The following is a 20481-nucleotide window of genomic DNA, read 5'->3' as shown; positions in this document are numbered from 1 at the left end:
AGTGCCAAAAAGAGCAATCTTCCTGACATTCAACTCATGCACCAGCAACTCCATTGCTGCATCTGTGTTGTTCTGGGTGTTCTTGTGCCGGAGTGCTCCATAACTTTTCCAAAAACTCTGCTTACTGCTAAAGAATATTAAAATCCAGTTGCCTATGTTTCGCTTTAAATAGCTGCAGCAGTACTTTCAATTCCACCTTCATGTGTGTGAGCTCCCAAGTGGAGCTGCAATTCATGGTCGAGAGCTTATTATGCACAATTAATTAGGATTGATTCTAGAAGTTCAGTTGGGAACAGTTGTCCATAAGCATGTCAGTTGGACGTCCGTGCTGTGCACCATTCCTGCCCTGGAATGCCTGCTTTGGAATTTATACTTTATAGGATCTAGCCCTCTTTGACCTCTGTGTGGCATTTGACATTGCTTACCTCACCAAATCAACTCCATGGTCCAGCTACATAAGACTACCCTTATGTGATTTCATTCTTATCTGTCCTAATACAGCCAACACATCTCCAGCACTGGGTTTCTCCTTCTGCCCCCGGACATGGTCACTTTCAAAGTTTCACAAGGATCTGTTCTTGAGACCTTCCTTTTCCTATTATTTATTACTCAGGATGAAGCAGTCTGTTCACAACTCTGGCATCCTGTTTGACCCAGAGCTGAGCTTGAATTCTTCAGCAAGACTGCCTACTTCCATCTTTGCAACTTTGACAATCTCTGCTCTACCTTTGTCTGCCACCACTGAAACCTCATCCAAGCCTTCGTCATCTGTCCACACTCATTTAAATGGAACCAGCAAGCTGTGAACACCTCCTGGGAATCCCCAGGCAGCTTGCTGGTGAAGAGGTTTTGTATTCTGGCCCGAGGTATCACCGGCAGCGGCCCTCAGGTAGGTTATTAAAGAGGAAGGGGATGCGATCGGGAGAGGTCTGATGGGGTGACCGGGATGGGGGGAGATCAGGATGGGGTTGAGGCGGCGAGCGGTGGCCAAACAGTTGCCCGCGGTTTTAATGTGGGGTCAGGAGAAACATTATTACACCTCCCAGCTTTACATCCAGGTAGGTATAATAGATCGTTAGGCCACATGTAAATCTGGTTTGCAGCTACATTCAGGGCAACCCAATTCTGCAAAGGGCCTGACACTTGTTTCAGGCTTTGGATGCCTATTTATTTGCTTAAACCAACATGGCACATGTTGCACTTCTGGCTGGTAATGAGCGCGTGTTTCCTGCTCGTCATATTGGTGGCTTGGACGCCCGAAAAATGGGTACAGTATCATCAAATTTCTAGGCCTTCCTTGCCTCCTCCCCAACTTCCACCCTCCATTAACTCCAACTCTGCCATTTGCATCCTATTCTACACCACTTGGCCATCAACCCATCATCGTTGACTTGCAATGACTCCCTGTCTGAATGCATTGAATTTAAAATCCATTTTCTCATCTCACCTCTACAACCTCCTCCAGCCCTATTTGTTGTCTTCTGACTCTTTACACTTGTATGGGTCCTTCCGCCCCACCTTTGGTGGTAGACCCTTCAGCTGCTTTGGACCTACCCTCTGGAACTCCCTCCTCTCTGTTTCATTCTTCACCCTTAAAGGACTTCTCAAAACACAATCCTTCAATCAAGTTTTCAGTCACCTTTGCTAACTCTCCCACAAAGGCCTATTCCTTTATTTCTCTGTGAGGTGCTTTGTGATGATTTCTATGTCAAAGGTGCTATATTAATACAGATCGTTATTGTTCCTGTTATAGTTAGGTAGGTCACTGTTTACAAGTACCTGCTATTTGGCTATGATGCAGGAGTCAGGAATTTGGCAATGGTATTTTGCTATTGGCATTGTGAACTACCTAGAGGTTTCCAGTGGGAATTATCATGGTCAAAGTGTGCTCACTTTCAAATTGTTAATTAAAATGCATTTGCATACAATCACTGAGGAGCACACTCCATCAGGAGCATGAAGTTGGAAAATTACTTCTATTATCCCATCTTTGAATTATGCACATTTTTTTTAAAAAAGAGCTTTGCCCGGAACTCTTTACATAATAGTAAATGTTATGCACTCAGATTATTTTTACACATCACTTAATGAGCATAAATGAGCATAATGCATGAAATACCAAAATCCATTAAAACAGCATTTTGGGGGCAGTGTAGAAGGAGCTTTACTCTAACTTTGTTAGACTTGGGTGTGCTCTATGTTGACATCGGGTGCTCAAAGTGGAATGTTTTAACAACACGAGAATTTACTGCCACCTCTTTCTAGCAGCAAATCAAGAGTGGACAATCTTGTAATATATTAAAACTCATGCATATAACACTATAATATATTAAACTCTTGCCTTTATTCCAGAAATAAAAAGGTGGTCTCAGTAAAAGTGACTATACAGCTATCGGATTGTCATAAAAATCCTACTGGTTCACTAATGTTCTTTAGGGAAGGAAACTGTCCTTACCCAGTCTGGCCTATGTGTGACTCTAGTCCCACACCAACCTGTCAAACCTCTAGAAAGAATCTGTAGTGGCTCAAGGTGGTGGCCCACCATCACTTTCTCAGGGGAGTTAGGGATGGGTAATAAATGCCAGCCTTACCAGTGATGCCCACACTTCGAGAATGAATAATAAAATGGATGGCAAGCCAAAGAAGAAGATATTTCGCGGGTGACCAAAAGCTTGGTCAAAGAGGTGGGTTTAAAGGAGCAAAGTTGAGAGGCGGAGGGGTTTAGGTAGGAAATTCAGAGCAGGTTGACCTAGGTGGCTGAAGGCATGGCCACCAATGCTGGGGCGAAGGGGATATACAAGTGGCCAGAATCAGAGGAATAGAGTGTTTGGGGGTGAGATGGAAGAAGTTGTAGTCCTAGAGAAGGTTACAGAGATAGGAAGGGGTGAGGACATGGAAGGATGAGAATTTTAAATTTAAGGCTTAGTGGGACCCGGAGCCAATGTAGGTTAGTGAGGACAGGGCTGATGGGTGAGCAGGGCTTGGTGCAGGATTGGATATAATGCATTCAAAAATATACCTTCTAGGAGTCCTTTGACACTTAAGTTGGTAAATGTAATATATGGTGTGAGTTATGCAGACCAGGAAGGTTTCAAGTTTGAACTGCAATACATGAAATACCAAGCAAGTGTTGCAGAATTTGTGCAGGATGTTAGTTAGTGCAGTTCTGAGCATCCCATTATAGAAAGGATATTAGAGTCACAGAAAGGTATAAAATAGTGAGGAGTTTTGCCATGGGAGAGCAAGGCCCAGTAGTGCTTGATATGGTCCAGCTATTTCTGGCCATGGATGGCTAAACCAGTTGTGGGTAGCTAAATAAGTCTGCAGCCATTGGGCTTGAGGGAGCAATGAAAGGGTCATTCTAGGGGAGACAACCAGGGTGGAAGAGAGTAAGGGCTTTACTGAGGGCAAGGACATGAAAGGTAGAGGTGAGGGAGTGGTTGAACAAATCAACAGCTACAGAGATATTGTGACAAATGGCGGCCGTGCCTTCAGCTGCCGAGGCCCTAAGCTCTGGAATTCCCTCCCTAAACCTCTCCTCCTTTAAGTTGCTCCTTAAAACCTACCTCTTTGACCAAACTTTTGGTCACTTGTCCTAATATCTCCTTATGTGGCTTGGTGTCAAATTTTGTTTGTTAACGTTCCTGTGAAGCGCTTTGGGACGTTTTACTATGTTGAAGGCACTATATAAATGCAAGAAGTTGTTGTTGTTGTTGGAAAATGCAGTTGTAAGTGTCTAAGGGGAAAGGTTTTTCTAGAGATGGAAGGAAGCGGATAGGGGAATTTTTTTTTTATTCGTTCATGGGATGTGGGCGTCGCTGGCGAGACCAGCATTTATTGCCCATCCCTAATTGCCCTTGAGAAGGTGGTGGTGAGCCGCCTTCTTGAACCGCTGCAGTCTGTGTGGTGAAGGTGCTCCCACAGTGCTGTTAGGAAGGGAGTGCCAGGATTTTGACCCAGCGACGATGAAGGAACGGCGATATATTTCCAAGTCGGGATGGTGTGTGACTTGGAGGGGAACATGCAGGTGGTGTTGTTCCCATGTGCCTGCTGCTCTTGTCCTTCTAGGTGGTAGAGGTCGCGGGTTTGGGAGGTGCTGTCGAAGAAGCCTTGGCGAGTTGCTGCAGTGCATCATGTGGATGGTACACACTGCAACCACAGTGCGCCGGTGGTGAAGGAAGTGAATGTTTCGGGTGGTGGATGGGGTGCCAATCAAGCGGGCTGCTTTGTCCTGGATGGTGTCGAGCTTCTTAAGTGTTGTTGGAGCTGCACTTATCCAGGCAAGTGGACGGTATTCCATCACACTCCTGATTTGTGAGGGAAACAAGGAAATGATCAGAGACAGCCTTGTGTTTGATCGAGACGATGGGAAGGCCAAGGTGTGGCTGTGAATATGGGTGGTAGAGTTTATATGGAGGTAGAGGTTAGGGCAGTAGAATCAGAGAAGAGAGGGCAAGGTGTGTTGAGATGGAGATTGAAATCGCTGAGGATGAGGGAGGAAAGATGTGAGACTGTCATGGTGAGAAACTCAGGGTGGGGCTTGGGGCTTGGGGCTTGGGACTGTGGAAAAGAATGCACATTTTAAAGGAGCAGCAAAAGGGGTGGAATGAAGTGAGGTACTCAAAGGAGGAGAAGGTGCCAGAGGATTAGGGAAAAAGGTGTGATTTGGTGACAAGGGCCACGTTGTTAGTGTGGCTTTTTGGCTGGGGCAGAAAGCATCGCCAGGTGGGGAAGCTTCAGTAATGGAAATGGGGTCGCCACCCATGAGGTCAGAGCATGTGGAGTCAGGGGACAAGTAGCAGGATGGATAGCTAGCTGGCTACAAAACAGAAAACAAAGAGTAGGGGTTAAAGATAGTTACTCAGACTGGCAAAAGGTGGGAAGTGGTGTTCCATGAGGATCGGTCCTGGGACCACTGTTGTTCACCATTTACATAAACGATTTGGACTCGGGAATCACAAGTACAATTTCAAAATTTGCAGACGACATCAAATTGGGGGGTATAGTTAATACTGAGGAGGGCTGCGACAAAACACAGGACGACATTAATAAACTTGTAGAATGGGCGTGTAATTGGCAAATGAATATCAATATAGATAAGTGTGAGGTGGTACATTTGGTAGAAAGAACAAGGAGACCATACTCCTTAGAAAATAAGAGTCTAAGTGGAGTCGAAGAGCAGAGGGATCTGGGGGTACAGATGGACAAATCACTAAAAGTAGCAACACAGGTTAATAAGATCGTAAAAAAAGCATAAAGAACACTGGGGTTCATTTCTAGAGGGATAGAATTGAAAAGCAGGGAAGTTATGTTAAACTTGTATAGAACCTTGGTTAGACCACACTTGGAGTACTGTGAACAGTTCTGGTCTCCATATTATAAAAAGGATATAGAGAGACTGGAGAAGGTGCAAAAGAAATTTACTAGGATGATACCAGAACTGAGAGGTTATACCTATCAGGAAAGATTGAATAGGCTGGGGCTCTTTTGCCTCTAGAAAAGAGAAGACTGAGGGGTGAACTGATAGTGGTCTTTAAGATTATGAAAGAGTTTCATAGTGTAGACGTGAAGGAGATATTTCCACTTGTGGGGGAGACCAAAACTAGGGGCCATAAATATAAGATAGTCACTAATAAATCCAATTGGGAATTCAGGAGAAACTTCTTTATCCAGAAACTGGTTAGAATGTGGAACTCGCTACCAATAGGAATAGTTGAAGCGACCAGCATAGATGCATTTAAGGGGAAGAGAGATAAACACATGAAGGGGAAAGGAATACAAGGGTATGTTGATGGGGTTAGATGAAGAAGGGTGGGAGGAGTCTTGTGTGGAGCATTAACACTGGCATGGACCTGTTGGGCCTAATGGCCCTGTTCCTGTCCTGTACAGTCTATGTAATTCTATGTAATATGTTTCCATCAAAGTCATGATTTCAATGCAATCATCCACAATAAGATTGTAGATGGCAAGGGCCTTGTTCGTGAGTGAACGGACATTCTGGAGGGAAATGCGGAGAGAGGTGATGATTATTGACGCATTGGCAGAGTCCAAGGAGGCAGCGGTGGGTGGGTTGAGCAGGAAAGGAAAGAGGTTGGTGAGATTAGCCCCCAACGGGCACGATGGATGGGAAGGTCGGTGAGAGCAGGATGGGGCAGTTGGGGTTGCTGCACATGAGGAGGCAGCAATAGGTGCCTTGACAGGCCCATTTGGAGAATGCCAAGAGGCACAGAAGGTAGCTTTAGGCCTGCCCAAGAGGCCTTGAAGCCTGAGACAGTGGCAGGAAAGTAGGACGGTAGATGACAGATAAATAGGTTGGGCTAGAGATTTGGTAGGGCGGGGGGTTGTAAAGTACCCGAGAGCAGAGAAGTGAACAGTGGTGTGACTGGATGATAGGAAGGGGAGGAGGCAGGAAAGAAGGACCCGGGGTGTGGGGGGCGGGGTCAAGAAAAAGGGAGATAGAAATAATGGGCTCGGATTCAGAGTGGCAGGCTATACCCCATGCAAATAGCTACAGTGGGAATTCAGGTGATGTGACCATTTCGAAGACTAGGATAGTCATGTCCTGGTTGTAAACAGAGGATAGAAAGCAGCTGGAATGCATAGATAACCCATGGCTTCTTTTCTCGACTACCAACCATCTCCTTAAGCCCCTCTCCCTTGTTCCCTCCACCAACAAGTGCGAGAAACTCATGAACTTCTTTATCACAAAGATTGAGACCATCCATTCAGCTGCCTCTGCTGCATGTCCCCTTCCCTTTGTCCACCAACACACTTCTCTAAGTTTCCCCCTGCACTAGCCCTGAACCCGAGTCTTTCTCTAGTTTCTTTCCTATCTCCCCTCATGTCCTCTCCAAGCTCAGCCTGTCCTTGAGACCAATCTCCTGCTCTCTTGACCCCACTAAACCATTTAACACTCAACTTCCCTTCTTGGACAAAATGCTAGCTGCATTGTAATTGGTTCCTTCTCTTCAGGCACTGTCCCCTCCCTTTCAAAACCACAGTCATCATCTTCTCCTCAAAAAATCCACCCTTGATTCCTGTCCTAGCAAACTACTGACCCATCTCCAACCTTCCTTTCCTCTCAAGTCCTTGAACATGCGGTCACCTCCCAAATCTGTGCCCATCTTTCCTACAACTCCAGGTTTGAATCTGTCCAATCAGGTTGCCGTCCATGCCACTGCACTGAAATGGCCATAATCAAAGTCACAAATGACATCCACTGTGACTGTCACTGTGGTGCACTCTTCCTTCTTGTCTTTCTCAACCTCCCTGCAGCTTTTGACATGTTAACCACATCATCCTCCTCCAATGCCTCTCCTTCATTTTCCATCTCAGTGGGACTCATGTCGCTTGATTCCATTCTTGCCTATCCAATCGTAGCCAGAGCATCTCCAGCATTGAATTTCTTCCTTCCCCTCACACAGTTATCTCTTAATTGCCCTAATGGTCTATCCTTGGCCCCTTCTTCTTCCTCATCTACGTGCTGACACTCAGTAACATAATCGGAATACATGGGGACAGGTTCCATATGTATGCTGAAGGCACCCAGCTTTATCTATCCACCACCTTGCTTGACCCCTCCACTGCCTCTGTGTTGTCAAACTGCTTGTCCAGTATCTAGTCCTGGATGAGCCACAATCTCCTCCAATTAAGCATTATGAAGTCAGAAGCCATCGTCTTTTGCCTCTGCCACAAACTCCGTACCCTCACCACCAATTCCAGCCCCTCCCTGGCTACTGTCTCAGACTTTTCACAACCTCGGTGCCCGAGCTGAGCTTCTGACGTCATATTATCTCCATCACAAAGACTGCCTACTTCCACCTCCATAACATTACCCATTTCCGCCCTTGCCTCAGCCCATTTGCTGCCGAAACCCTCATCCATGCCTTTTTCACCTCCAGACTCAACTATTTCAATGCTCTCCTGGCCAGCCTCCCATCTTCCACTCTCCATAAACTTCAGCTCATCCAAAACTCTGCTGTCCGTATCGTATCCGTTCACCCACCACCTCTATGCTCACTGATCTATATTGGCTCCCCTCCCACAATGCCTCTAATTTAAAATTCTCATCCTCATGTTCAAATCCCTTCATGCCCTTTCCCCTCCCTGCCTCTGTAACCTCCTCCATCCCTACAATCCTCTGAGAACTCGGAGTTCCTCCAACTTTAGCCTTGTGCATACCCCAATCCCTTCACTCTACCATTGGCAACCTACCTTCAGCTGTCTCGGCCCTCAGCTCTGTAATTCCCTCCTTAAATCGCTCTGCCTCTCCACCTCCCTCTCCTTTAAGACCTTTCTTAAAACCCACCTATTTGACCATCCCTCCTAATTTCTCCTTCTTTGGCTCAGTGTCAAATTTTATTTGTCTGATTATGTGTCTGTGAAGCCCCTTGGGATATTTTCATACATTAAATGCAAGTTGTTTGTTGGTTGTTGTAGTAGTAGTGCGGCAAAAATTCACTAGAATAGCACTGGGACTGAGTCATAGAATCATACAGCACAAAAGGAGGCCATTCGGCCCATCATGCCTGTGCATAGTTATGAAGAAAGGGTAACAAAAAGGGGAGATTTTTTACTGGAATAGAATATGTTGAAGGGGACCTCATAGAGGCTTTCAAACCTAGGAAAGGTTTTGAGAGGATAAACAGTGAAATATTGTAGCCCCGATTTTAACTTATGGCAGGAATTGGGTCTGCTCCTCCTAGCCTCACAGGGGAAGTTAAAAAAAGAAATTTTTAAAAAACTTACCATTTTAGGCCTCTTCTGACCCTAGCTCCTCTTCCCACTAGTTGCCCCAGCAAGAAAGCCACTACAGCTTCCCTGCTCAGACCTATGGTCCAAATAACATCAAGGCCTCGATGACATCATCAGAGACCGACCTGCATATTTAAAGAAGGACCCCGCAGGTATCCTTGCCTGCTCAGAAGAGCAGGTTAAAATCGTAGCCTGTAGGAAGAGACTTAGGCGTTAGCAGGTGAATTGCCTGGGCCATTTTAAAATCACTCCTTGTATCTGGAAGGTAAGCAAATCATTAACAATAGGATATAGCCTCAGGATTACTACTTGAAAGAAGAGGAAGATAGGACATTTTTTTTTGTACAAGACTTCATTAGAGACTATAACATCATTTAAAATGGAATTGGGTAGGTACTTAAAAAGGAATAATATAAAAGTACATAGGAACAGGGCAGGGGAATAGTGCAGATAGCTATGAACTGGCAAGGTCTGATGTAAGTTATATGATTCTGTTAAAAAATATTCTTAAAGAATCAACAGTTTGTAATCTTATCTCAGGATTCAGGTGCCTATTATAAACTGTTTAAGTCATGGTCTTTTGGTCTCTGACTTGTAATCAAACTTGGATATCCATTATTCTCCCTTTTTTACATAAAGGTGACAATGAAAGGGCTCTGTCAGGAACGGGTTGATTCCCCTTGTCCCTTGCAGACAGGTGTATGCGAGAGCTACATTGCAAATATGTTTGGGTGGTGGAATCTGCTCAGGTGGAGTTGCACTGATATGGAAGGAATGCAGTTTAGTTGATCTGGGAGGGAGTGGTGGAATGTGGAAACTCGACTGCCACTCTAGTTCTTTTTTTAAATGCTTTCTGTTTGTCATGGATTGTGATGTACCCTCCCTTTTCTCCACCCAGAGGGAGTGAGAGTATGAGTCAGTGCCTTTGGGGTGGAAACCTGTCAATACAGGAACAAATAAGCTGGGAGTTACCTCTGACAGCATTAACTTCACCATTACTCTTGTCAGCTCGGTGGAACTCACACAACACCAAAGAGTATTCAACATTTAGCACTGGAAGCAGAGAAGAAACTCCAAAGGAATTCCTTCAGGAAAAAATCAGATCAGTGAGTAACTGAATATTTAACATTTGTATTTCCCTTAATCAGTCTGATATACGCTTTGGTACTTTTGATAAGATTTGATCAAAGTTCATCCAGCAACTCATTTGCACCCTTTGGTTTTGAACACGTATGAGGCTAAAGAAAATCTTAGCACCTTTAAAATGGCTCAAATGACAATATTGTTTATGTGGTAGAGGAACCTTTTGAATTTGTCAGGTATTGTCAGCATTAATTCAGCAAGGTGAGAGGTTACTTCTGGTGAATGATACTGGTTTTGCAGCACTTTGACAGTTAAAAAAGGCCTTTTTTTCTTCTTAAAGTGGCATTGTTATATCACAAATTTTAAAATAAACTTGAATGCTATGTACACGAATCAAATGAAGGAATTTCCAGGACAGTGTTAGAAATCATGCTAAGCATATATTTGATGCAGATATCACCAGTAGGTTTGTCAAGGCTCACTCATTAGGAGTGAAACTTAACTATGTGTCAATTGACTCTTTCCTTCTCTTTCCCTTTTTATTATGAAATGCTATTTTTGCAGTCTACTCCTGACAAGGTTTTGAAATACTTTTCTTTAGTTTAGATAAAATCTCAGTGTTATCGCTGCTAATAAGATGTGATGCGAAACGAAGTTAAAAATAACTTGGGTTTAGATACTCCAGAAGAAAAGCTTTGGATTTTAGCAGGGAGGAGTGTTTTAACTCCTCCAAATACCGAGAATAAAATTTTTTTAAAAATGGACAACTAGGGGGCAGTACAGTTGTTCAGTGGGTTGGATCCTGTTTGATATAAATCCACAGCAAACCTATCCAAAATTTGCCACATAGGGGCACTAAATTGTCAATCTTACTCAGAGAGACAATGAGGATGGCTGGTGTGGGAAATAAAAAGTGTTATATTACACAGACTACTACTGAGTAATGGGATGCAGGAGTGATTTACTCCATCACACTAGTTTTCTGATCGTAATCACGTTACAGGGAAGTGAGAAGTGACACCAGGCACCTTCTCCCTAAGGTGAAAAATTGAATGGGGCATCTTGACCATGCTGTTCCTACGGGAATTCTGATGGTGGCGCGTACACTTGTAAGCGACTGAGGTTTCTTTGTTCCTGTTGCTGGTAGACTGGACTCTTGTGGTGCCACTATTCATCATCATCATCAGAGAAAGACGTAGCTCCAAAATGGAAAAAAGGGTGTGAGACAGACTGATGGAGAAAGAGTGTGTGGTGGAATAGAGTAGCATAATATGCCCTGGACTTGGGTATGAAGCCAGTCAGATTGATGGAATGCTGCTTCTTTTCTCTTGTTGGCTATAAGGGTCCTATGTGGCATGAGTATGGGCAGTTTTGCTATGGACTTATAGCCACCGGTCCTACCCATAATTTGCCACATGGTGGCACTAAGTTGCAGCCTTACCCAGAGATACAATAAGCATGGTTGGTGTGGGAAATGGAAAATGTTGCACTGGTGCAGGGTGTGCTGTTCTGAGCTTGAGGCTGAGGCCTGTGGCTGGAAGACAATGGGGAGTTTTACTTTGCACCTGGAACTACTATACCTGGGTGATTGATACTAGCACTGAGTGTCCAAAGTGGAAAAATATTCCACTAACCTAGCAAGGATATCCCTTAAAGAAAGAACTTGCATTTATATAGCGCCTTTCATGATTTCAGGATGTCCGAAAGTGCTTCACACCCAATGAAGTACTTTTTGAATTGTAGCCACTGTTGAAATGTAGGAAACGTGGCAGCCAATTCGCACAGAGCAAGGTCCCACAAACAGCAACAGGATTAATGACCAGATTAACTGTTTTTGGTGGTGTTGCTTGAGGGTGCATGGGATCTTTTACGCCCACCTGAGAGGGCAGACGGCGCCTCGCTATAACATCTCATGTGGCACCCTCAGTACTGCATTGAAGTGTCAGCCTAGATTTTGTGCTTGAGTCTCTGGAGTGACCTTCTGACTCAGAGGTGAGAGTTTTATCACTGAGTCAAGGCTAACACAAAACGCACAAAAGCAGGATGCTGTCAAATAGAAATAAGGGTCCCAATATTCATGGGCAACCACCCCAAACAGAGCTCGAAGTTAGAGGCAAAAAATGTTAGGTCCTGGCCATAGAACTATTTCTCTCTGCAATTCTCCCCTTCCCCTCTGTTGAAGATACCGGAAAGGCCTTGTGGCCATGGTGACAGGATCCTTCCAGCTGAGAAAGTGGAGTCTGCACCAAAGAGGCCTCGCTGGTCACCAGCAAATCTAATTCCCTTCGTACAATAAGCCTTGCTTAGGAATTGACACAACCTGCTCACCTGTGACAATAACATCTAATGAAGAGGCAGCTTGATTTCAGGTCCGGGGACAAAATGCACTTCAGCAGGGGAAAAAGCACAAACGATGCTTTTATTTTACTTTTACTGAGTTTGACAAGCTGAAAAAAAGAGACAGGAATCCGTTAGGGAGGGTAAGACAATAACACATGTATTCAGTAAATCTGCTCTGATTTCCCCTCCAATGGTAAAGACCATTAACACGGTTTACAGTTGGAGAATAAGACTTTTTTCCTTTGATGAAAATGTCACCTAGCACTGAATTTCATCTGAGAAAGGGTTAAGTGACTATAAATTAACTGACATTACAACTGATATTACTGATAACAAAATTCCTAATCCTTTTAATTCTTAATCTCATTTACTCTTGATTTTGCATCAAAGTCATTAAAAGTATCGGTATATTAACATCACCTGTTAAAAAAAAAATAAGTGTGGAATGTTTAAAACGACTCCAACTAGAAATATGTATGGTAATAATGGATTTTAAAAGCAAGGCATTACTAAGTTGCATAATTGAGCATTTCTATCAAAACCTTGTCAATTTGTAGTTTTAATTAATCAAAATTGCTATGTAATTAATACAAATAAATATAAAATTATCTTGATCCAAGACTTGCTAGCAGAAACTCCACAGAATTTCAAATGGAAACATATTAAAATCACCATCCTTAGGTGTTTGATTTACTGAAAAAATTTCATTGGTTATTTGAACAAGGGAATGTTGCACCATTTTTATATTAGTGCCATTTCAGAGTGGATACAACCCCACCCAAAAACTTGCACAACTGGTTTAGATAATTGGCGAACACACACATCCACCCACGCACATACAAACTCCTTTCTTCACCCAAATAATTTAACTACAGTTACTTACATCGACTGGATACGTAAGTACCAACTCTGAATTTGTTGTTACTGGCTGGAAGGGATTTCAGGTGAAACCGGTCCTGAATTCAAAGCAGGATGTGTGAGCAGAGCAATGAGTCTGAATGTGCGTTTCATTGTTTGCGTATTAACTAATGGCCCTAAGAACATAAAAAATAGGAATAGGTCGTATGGCCCCTCGAGCCTGCTCCATCATTCCATAAGATCATGGCTATTTGTCTACCTCCACTCCACTTTCCTGCCCTATCCCTTGATTCCCTTACTGTCCAAATATCCATCGATCTCAGTCTTGAATATCCTCAATGACTGAGCATCCACAGCCCTTGGGGTAGAGAATTCCTTAGATTCACATCCATCTGAGTGAGGAAATTTTTCCTCATCGCAGTCCTAAATGACCAACCCCTTATCTTGAGATTATGACCCCTAGTTCTAGACTCTCCAGCCAGGGAAAACAGCCTCTCAGCATCTACCCTGTCAAACCTTCTAAGAATTTTATACGTTTCAATGACATCACCACTCATTCTTCTAAATTCCAGAGAGTATAGGCCCATTCTACTCAATCTCCTCATAGGACAACCCTCCCATCCCAGGAATCAATCGAGTGAACCTTTGTTGAACCCGCTCAAAGGCAAGTATCCCCTTCCTTAGGTAAGGGGACCAAAACTGTACACAGTACTCCATGTGTGGTCTCACCAGAGCACTATATAATTGCAGCAAGACCTTCTTACTCTTATACTCCAACCTCCTTGCAATAAAGGCCAACATACTAATTGCTTGCTGTACCTTCATGTTAACTTCCTGTGATTCATGTACAAGGACACCCAAATCTCTCTGACTGCCAATATTTCTCAGTCTCTCACCTTTTAAAAAAAATTCTGCTTTTCTATCCTTCCTACCAAAGTGGATAATTTCACATTTCCCCACATTATACTCCATCTGCCACCTTCCCACCCACTCACTTAACCTGTCTATATCTCTTTGCAATCTCTGAGTCCTTTGCTTACTTTTCCACTGTTACTCAGGGTCTAAGAGAATGACTTGGAAGTGGAGATTTGTGACTCAATACAGTACCAGTTCTCTTTTTTAGTGCTTTTGTGTGCCTTTGACCCTCATTTTAGGGCCAATTGAAGGAGATTGAAGTTTTCTAGGCTTCTGATTCCATTTTTGGGATTCATGAAATGTTAGATCCTTGGAGTCATTGGAAGTGCAGTTCCTCTAAGTCTTATAATGTAGAGGTTATTAAGGCTTATGAGATTTTAAATTATTTTTCATCAGCAGTGAAGAAATCTTTAGAACACAAGCCATTGTCCCATTCCTTGCCCTGGTTTTGGTCTTGACAAAAGGGGGTAAACCTAGATTTAACCTAATGGAAGGGGGATAGTTCAATAGTCTGGTGAAATAGTAAAAGTATGTTTTAAGTCTCCGTTCTCTTCTGCCTATTGAGACATCTGAACAAGTCTCCAGATATCTAAAAACACTTTTAGCTGCATGAACAAATAGCTGGTGTTGCTGAAATTCCAAGTATTGTTTTAAACTGGGTCAAGAAAGGAGAAAAGATCATCCTGAGATCATATTACTGCCAGACATACAGGAAAACTCCCACCAGACCTTTGGTATTATCAATCGAGAATAATTTGAAATAAAATGGCAAGAGTGGATCATTGGAATGCACAATTTGCAATTGGCATATTTAATTTTCATATTCAGTAATTGTTTTCATAAACATAAACATGTACTGTGGAATCTGCTTCACTTTTTTAGTGATGTCGAGCACAGGGGATGAGGGGGTGGGGGGAAGGTGACAATTGCTGCTTCTATATGGTGGATACATCATGTTTCTTATGTACTGAAATCTACAGAAGTTTCCCATGGTGAGATTTTACTGCTCTAGGTTGGACTTTTGTAGAAATGTCTGCAACTGACGTTACCTTTTATGAGTTTTTTTTAAGAGTCACAGATGTGTCTTTTACACCCCTTAGCTATTTGATTTAGTTTGTACGCAGATAACTAAAGGCCACAAGCTTGAGTGAGACGAGAAAAAAGATTTCTCTTTTCATGGACTATGGATACACCCAGCGAAGCTGATGATTAATTTATTTGAATAGGAAGCTTGATAAATATCTCTCTAGGAATGTGATAGTTAGGTCATCGGGATAGTTAGAAACTGAGGTAACTGAGGACACTGTGAGCTCAATTTTAAGTCGGGGAGGGATTGGTGCATGGGGAGGCTCGAAGTGGACGATGTAACCCAGAAGTCGGTAAGGAAGTTGGGCCTGGCCGATTTTAACTGCTGGGCCTCGTTTAAATTTTTCACACCTGTCTCCCATCTGAAGCCGGTGGGAATGAAGTCAAGGCCGATGTGTGGGAACTGGCATAAGGGGGAGGGGGGAATTTGCACAGCCAATGCCGGTCGGGGGAGGGAGAGGAAAGGTCGCAGCAGGAGGCACCCAAAGATTCGTTGTGGGGCCTGAAGGAGCATTTCTACTCACCCTGGCCCCCAAGGAATCCTTCCAAGAATTTGAAAACTGAACTTACCTTGGTTCTTCTGCCCACTCCTCTGCCTCCCGCTAGGCTTCTCTGGCAGGTTTACCACTAGTCGGGTCTCCCCCCCCCCACCATCCCCCAGTTCCAGTAAAAATAGCATTGCGGTGCCAATGATGTTATCCGGCATGTGCTGCTGCTTCTGGAGAGCAGAAGGCCAATGTTGAAAAGTGGAAACGTGAGTGGTTCAATATTCTGTAGTTTTACTCATTCACCTTTAGGGATGAGGGATTATTAAATGGTTAAATGGGTGGATAGGATTTATGATCAGGTAGATTGTACTTGGGGGCAGACTTAATGGACTGAATGACCTTTTCTCATTTCATTCTTTCAGGGAGACTTACAGTGTCCCAAGTTAAATGCCTTTTATGGCTTTGGGAGAGAACAATCTGAATTTCCTGTTTAGGCCACTGCCTGATTTTGTAAATGACTTTACTTTGACTCCACCGCCTTTTATGTCCAGAGTGGTGGCAATGCATTACTGCCAATGTGGACAGGTTATGTCAATAAGGAACATGGTGGTAGAACCTGCTCACTGTTTGACCCATTAAGAACATGTTCAGTGATAAGTCTGGGTTTCTCTTTATATCACTATACTAATGGGCACATTTTTATTTCACCATTTCTTTTTGTGCACGGACATGGTTACTGAGTTGATTCATTAGTAGAGAAGGATAAGCTGAGTTGTGTGTTTGCATAGCAGCTGGAGGGAGTGGTTGATGAAAGTATTTGATAGTGTTTCATCTGGTCTGTCCTAGTGAAATGTTGCTCGTCAAATTGAAAAATAAAGTAATAGGCATTATTGCTAGGACAGTAAGAAGCTGTGCTGGGGTGATAACTATTGCTGTCGTATCACCAAAAATCAACAGATCGTAACCACTGACCTGACTTTAAAGTAAAGTCAATGCATTCACCGAGCATTAAGGTCATAACTGTGCCATAAAGAGTCAGAGGTAAATTTCCGTCTTCACCACCTGGGCAGTAAGCGGGCAGAGTGGATCGCCTGCCCATTATAGAACCCACCTGACTGTCATCCTGTCAGAATCAATGTAATGAAAATGGGGCGGATTCTATAATTAGCAGGTGATCCGCACTGCCAGGTTACTGCCCAGGCGTTGAAGATTAAAATTTACCCCATGGTCCTTGTACCAGTACAGGAAGAATAGCTGAACACCTTTTGTTGCAATGAAATCAAGCAAACAATACTATGTGGCATTCAATTTGAAAGCTCTCCTAGAGAGCCCACAAGAATGGTTGATGTGCAAAGTGGAAAATATCAAACTGGGGTTGGGTCTCAGGGACATTGCGGGAGAGGGATCTTTACTCTGCATTTAACCTGCTCTCACCTAATGGTGCTTGATGCCAACGCCAAGTACTAAATATGGTAAAAGCATCTTAATCTTCAGCACTAGCATTCCTCACTTCGATGGACACAGAAAATTCCAAACAATACATCAATTCAGAGAAAGAAGTATTTGACTTAATTTTTTGTTTGCCAAACATTTAAATGAAATAATCTCATTTGCATGAAATGTGTCAACATACTTGTGACATCTCTATGACTTGCCGATGCTTTCCTTCAAGGCACAGACGTGAACAGTTGACATTTGGGAGAGGTACTGGGGGGGCTGCTGGTTCCCATGGCACCATTTCCAGCAAAATCCCTTGCTTCAGGATAGGAAGGAAGAAAAATTGAAGAAGAAAAATCATAGGATGGAAAAACAGACAAATCTGTTTTATTACAAATGCAATGAGCTTGCGGTTTTGTTGCTGTGGATCCTGCACCAGAACGTGCCAAATAGAGGCTAATTCACATGGGTCCCTGTCTTAATATTCATCAGTATGCTGTGTCACTGATCAATTAATTACTGCAAGTATCGTCCTATGTTTGTTGTAGACAAACATCAACTCATTATGGTGCAATAATTAATGCAGAATAGTGTCTATACTAAAACAACAGTGGCAGTTACTGCTAAATTGCTTTATTTGGATAACGACCATTTATACAAATTGGGTTGTTGGGCCAAATCTTGCTGGGGTGGAGCATCTCGCCATCGACATTGCTGCAGGAGTTCCTCAGGGCAGTGTCCTAGGACCAACCATTTTCAGCTGCTTCATCAATGACCTTCCCTCCATCATAAGGTCAGAAATGGGGATGTTCGCTGATGATTGCACAGTGTCCAGTTCCATTCGCAACCCCTCAAATAATGATGCAGTCCACATGCAGCAAGACCTGGACAACATCCAGGCTTGGGCTCATGAGTGGCAAGTAACATTTGCACCAGACAAGTGCCAGGCAACGACCATCTCCAACAAGAGAGAGTTTAACCACCTCCCCTTGACATTCAATGGCATTATATCGCCGTTCCTTCATCGTTGCTGGGTCAAAATCCTGGAACTCCCTTCCTAACAGCACTGTGGGAGAACCTTCACCACACGGACTGCAGCAGTTCAAGAAGGCGGCTAACCACCACCTTCTCAAGGGCAATTAGGGATGGGCAATAAATGCTGGCCTTGCCAGCGACGCCCACATCCCGTGAACAAATTTTAAAAAAAAGATAGACTTTTCCCTGCACGCTAATATAATTTGCACCTTAACTTTCTGGAAGTGTGAGCTGATAATGGCACGGTGAGGGCAACGGGCTTCTGGGATCTTAATAAACGACGGGACCAATGATCTCCTTTATCAATGAGATTTAAGGATTGAGAAAGAAACAGAGGAAAGATGGCGAAGGAATGTGCATTAGAATGGGTAAATTACAGTCAAATCAGGTACAGAAACCGAATTAAAGAGGGGGAAAGAAAGATTGGATTAAGAGAGAGAGAAAAAAGACAGAAAGGAAAAGTAAAAAAAAAAATTTTGAAGTTTAAAATTTGAAATTTTTAAAATCTCTTACAAGAGTTTACTACATGCAGGAAGGAATGAGACTCAACTGTTTCAATTGTTCCCTTTCTGGGCCTGAAGGGTTGATTGGCATTGCATTAACAATTATAATGTCATTAAAAGGGTACTTACGTTGTTAATTATGAGCCGTAACTTTCTGCAGTGAGTTTAATGGGCAATTAATGTGCAAATCCAGCAAGTTTGAAAAAAATAATGGGGAGGCTAAAGGTGAGATGCCATTTGTGCAAAGCAAACGCCGGAGTGGCTTAAATTGTCCAGGAAGTTCTGGAGGTTCGCAACTCACGGTGTATCTCTTCTTCCCCTGAATCTGCCGGCTGATTTGCGTATTGATAACTGCATGTGTCGTTAACACGCCGTTATTTTTCCAGCAAGATTTGTCCCAATATAGTTGCTAGAAAAATGCAGTTTAAATCCAGATGAGAGCCTTAGAAACAGGGAGGGGATTGGTGCCATCAAGCTGAATATTTAATTGCCTTCCAGTTTTCCTCAGCAGTGGAATGCAGTTGTGCAAGGGTACGTGTGTAAATGACATTCTTTATAACCTCCACCTAGAAACTGCTTGTTTAGTCAACCAATTGCACAGAAATAGAGTCTGAATCACTACTCTAGCTGGTCTAGGTACTGTCAGCTAATGATATGACTCAATTTTTTTCACATTGTTTTATAGGAGTAAAAAAAACTGGGGCAACAGGACAATTAGGGGGTGAAATTCATTTTGGACTGTAGAGCAAAATGGGCGATATCACCTCAGCAGACAATGGCGAGGAAAATAAAGCGGAGTATAAAATAGGCTGCCCGTGTGCAATTGTCCATTTTGCACTAACGCCCAAAACACATTTCACTCGCATAATGTGTGATCCAGCCTTCCTAATCCATGCAAACAATTAATTTTTTTAAAGTCAAAAATTATTGATCAACTATATTACAAACATAGAGTTCCCTTTAACAGCACTTAATTGTTTTGCAATAAATTTACAAACACACTGGAGGGTGAAAATAGTCTTCCACGGTAGCGTGAAATAGGCGATAGCGCATTGGTAGCCTGTTTTATGCCTGATTTTCTTTTCCGATTGGAAAAAAATTGTAATTTTTTTAATATTGTAACTCCATAACAAAAAGCAATATTTAATTTGTACCAGCACCTGCCTTTTTAAAATTTCTTTAACTCTTTTGTTTTTCAATAACACTGTGTTAAAGTTGGAACAGTGATTACATATGACTGCAAACAACAACCATGCATGGACTACAACATAAAACAATTATATACTGTAATGATGAACTGACAAATGTAACTGAAATCAAGAATGAGATCTTCATGATGAGCCCTGTCCCGACAGAATTCCTCACTGCTATTTGATCACAGCTTAAAATACACATCTCAATACTGAAACGGAACAGAATGTTTTTAAAAATTCATTCTCTGGATGTGGGCATCGTTGGCAAGGCCAGCATTTATTGCCCATCCCTAATTGCCCTTGAGAAAGTAGTGGTGGGCCGCCTTCTTGAACCACTGTAGTCCGTGTGGTGAAGGTTCTCTCACTGTACTGTTAGGTAGGGAGTTCCAGGATTTTGACCCAGCGACAATTAAGCAACGGCGACATATGTCCAAGTCAGGATGGTGATTGATTTGGACGGGAACTTGAAGGTGGTGGTGTTCCCATGCATTTGCTGCCCATGTCCTTCTAAGTGGTGGAGGTGTGGGTTTGGGAGCTGCTGCCGAAGAAGCCTTGGCGAGGTGCTGCAGTGCCATCCTGTAGATCGTACACACTGCAGCCATGGTACACCGATGGTGGAGGAAGAGGATATTAAAGCCAGTGGATGAGGTGCTAATCAAGCAGGCCGCTTTGTGCTGGATGATGTCGAGTTTCTTCAGTGTTAGAGCTGCACCCATTCAGACAAGTGGACAGTATTCCATCACACTCCTGACTTGTGCCTTGTAAATGGTGGAAAGGCTTTGGGGAGTC

The 20481-nt window shown here is 43.2% G+C and overlaps 1 protein-coding gene across 5 annotated transcripts in view; it reads left to right on the top strand.

Moving 5' to 3' along the window:
- The first annotated feature begins 9716 nt into the window (after nucleotides 1–9716).
- Nucleotides 9717–20481, top strand: part of scel (sciellin) — an 88027-nt gene continuing 77262 nt past the window's right edge. For all 5 annotated transcript variants that reach the window (XM_067986505.1, XM_067986506.1, XM_067986507.1 and 2 more), the window contains exon 1: nucleotides 9717–9860. The gene's annotated coding sequence lies outside the window, so the exon portion shown is untranslated. The remainder of the gene's footprint in view (nucleotides 9861–20481) is intronic.

Source organism: Heptranchias perlo, chromosome 6 (genome assembly GCF_035084215.1).
Source record: "Heptranchias perlo isolate sHepPer1 chromosome 6, sHepPer1.hap1, whole genome shotgun sequence".
Lineage (NCBI taxonomy): Eukaryota > Metazoa > Chordata > Chondrichthyes > Hexanchiformes > Hexanchidae > Heptranchias > Heptranchias perlo.
This window is presented reverse-complemented; position numbering and strand designations above follow the sequence as displayed.